Consider the following 3,208-nt stretch of genomic DNA (forward strand, 5'->3'; position numbering starts at 1 on the left):
AATACACTGTTGGCGAAAAACCGTGTCAACAGAGAGCTTAGGTGACGATGTGTACATATGCGGCTGCTCGACCGCCACGACCGAGGGTTGAAAGAGGAATTACGGTTAAACTCTATTTTGCTGCTTAGATCAGCTGGTTGCAAATATTTTGTTTTAATTAACCCCTAAATTATATTTTTGGGATCCCAGTGTATACAGTAAATGTTTTAGTGAAACGTTATATTTTAACCAAAATTTTTAACCCTAAACCGCTAATCATACTTAGTCACACGATTATGGCCAAATGACTCGATTAGCGAGTTTAGCACTATTCAAAATGCACATCGTAACGGTCCCTGGAGTTTAGTGCATTACAACATTCTTTGGTCTTGGCCAATCTTTGACAGCCTCAATATTCGCCAAATCTACCTTAATTCCATCCTTACTGACTATGTGACCTAAGAAAGTCACATGCAGCAACCAAACCTCGCATTTCTTGAACTTCGCATATAGCCTGTGTTCTCTCAATCTCTGTAGTACCAACCTGAGGTGCTGCTCGTGCTCTGTTTCTGTCCGAGAGTATATTAATATATCGTCAATAAAGACGATCACAAACTGGTCCAGGTAGTCCTTGAACACTCTGTTCATCAAATCCATAAATGTTGTCGAGGCATTAGTCAACCCAAATGACATCACCAAAAGCTCATAATGCACGTACCTTGTGCAAAAAGATGTCTTCGGTATATCCTCCTTTTTGATCCTCAGATGGTGATAACCAGATCAAAGATCTATCTTAGAGAACACCGTTCTATTATGCAACTGATCAAACAAATCATCAATCCTTGGCAGAGGGTATTTTTTCTTGATAGTCAACTTGTTCAGTTCTATGTAATCGATACACATCCTTAGAGAACTATCCTTTTTCTTCACAAAAAGGATCAGTGCCCCCATGGTGAGAAATTGGGCCTGATAAAACCCAAGTCTAGTAACTCCTGTAGTTGAACCTTCAGTTCCTTTAGCTCAGCTGGAGCCATCTTGTAGGGTGCCCTAGACACTGGCTTTGTCCCTAGTGCCAATTCAATTACAAACTCAATCTTCTTGTGTGAAGGTAACCCTGGTAGATCCTTTGGAAACACGTCTAGAAACTCACAGACTAATTGGGTCTGTTCTTGTCCCACTGGCACGACCTGAGTGGTATCCAACATGCTAGCTAAGAACCCTATGCATCCCCCTACAATAGGTCTCTAGCTCTAAGTATTGATATAATAGGTATACGAGGTCCATGCACAGTGCCAACAAATACAAAGGGGTCCTCACCCTCGGGCTCAAAGGTTACCATCTTCTTCTTGTAGTGTATCGTTGCCCCATACTTCTCTAACCAATCCATACCCACAATTAACTGGTAACTCTCTACCATCCACTGGTAACTCATATGAAAATTTGTTATCTTAAGCTCTACCAAGTTAACTGGTAACTCTCTGCCATCCACTGTAATTGGTAGTGATCTAATCCATGTCCTGGAAACTACTAACTCCCCAGTAGGCAACATCGTACCAAACCCCACAGGATAAAAGTCACACGGTCTACACAAACCATCTATAATTCTACTAGCGACAAAATAGTGTGTAGCACTCGAATCAATAAGAACACTATAGAGGGTTCTAGCACTAGAAAGCTGACCTGTAACTACCGAGGGACTAGCCTCGGTCTTTGTCTGGGTCAAGGTGAACACCCGAGCTGGCGTCAGGCTATCCACCTTCTTTGGCTCCTCCTTTCTAGCTCTCAGACATTCTTTCTTCAAGTGCCCCGTACTACCACAAACAAAATAGGCCTTCACCCGACACTCCCCAATATGGCGCCTCCTGCACCTATCATACTCTAGAAATTCCCTCCATGTCTCACCGCCACTCTGGCAGCCCGTCTGAATGCCCCGTGGCCTCCTATCTGGCCCTGGAGCTGAAATTGTGTTTGGAGTCTTCCTCTTCTGATCACTGGGGCCTCCGCCCCTACCAAAACCTGAGAATGGAGGTCCTGGTCTCCTAGAACCCTTTCTGGCTGCATTGTCATGCCAGATCTTGTTCTCTGTGCTCTCAGCTGTAAGCGCCTTCTCCACAACCTGTGCATAAGTAATCACTCCTGGCACAGTAGTAATACGAATGTCTCGGGCTATCATACGCTGTAGCCCCTGAAGAAATCTCTCTTCTAGTCCCATTAGTGGGCACCAGATTCCTAGAAAACTTTGCCAATCTGTCAAACTTCAAAGCGTAGTCAGTCACTGTCATATTACCCTGAAGTAACTTGCTGAATTCCTCAGCCTTTGCAACTTTAACTGCATCATTGTAGTACTTCTCATTGAATAAGGTCTTGAACTCATCCCACTCCATGGTGGTAACTCCTCTGGTCTGGGATACTACCTCCCACCATATTCGGGCATCCTCCTGAAACAAATAAGTGGCGCAGGCCACTCTCTCATTACCACTTACCCTTATAAAATCCAGGATAGTGGTTATCATAGTCATCCACTACTCAGCCTTCAGTGGATCTAAATCTCCCTCAAAGACTGGAGGGTGTTGCTTCCTGAACCTCTCATACAGGGGTTCCCACCTATCTCCCTCTACATGGGGCTGTACAACAACTGGTACCTCTGGCTATACCACTGCCAGTATCGCGGCCTGTAGGTTCCCTGCTGGAACCTGCTGCTGTCTCAAGAGGCGTTTATCTTCTTCCTGTCTCTCTAATCTGGTTCGCAAGTCTGCAAGCACTTGTTTCCAGTTTTCTGGAGCTGGCGGTGGGGCCTGGCCTTGGTCATTCCCTTCACTGGCTTGTAACACTTGGCCAACCAGTCTCTTTGACCTTCGAGAATTCATACTGTAACCCGATCCACCCTACAGAGGTCAAATCGGCCGTTAGGTAAGTAATAACTATACCTCTTGCCGCCTGACGGTCCAAGATCATTAGATAACAAACAAGTGTAATGCTAATAAGCATGCCATCCCACACTATATTCATTCATGGTGCTAATACGCATTTGCTAATATCCATCAGCAATTAATAATGCACATAAACATATCCAAGTATTTTCACAAGTCTAACATAGCTAATAAGCATGTTCTTTCATTCCTTGCCAGTGTTAATAGTGCTAATAAGCGTTTCCCTTGCATTCACAAGCAATAACGATGCTAATAAGCACGCTCTTTATCATTCATACAGTAGTTTAGGGCCAAGCCCT

The sequence above is a fragment of the Humulus lupulus genome, chromosome 7 (genome assembly GCF_963169125.1).
Source record: "Humulus lupulus chromosome 7, drHumLupu1.1, whole genome shotgun sequence".
In the NCBI taxonomy this organism is placed as follows: domain Eukaryota; kingdom Viridiplantae; phylum Streptophyta; class Magnoliopsida; order Rosales; family Cannabaceae; genus Humulus; species Humulus lupulus.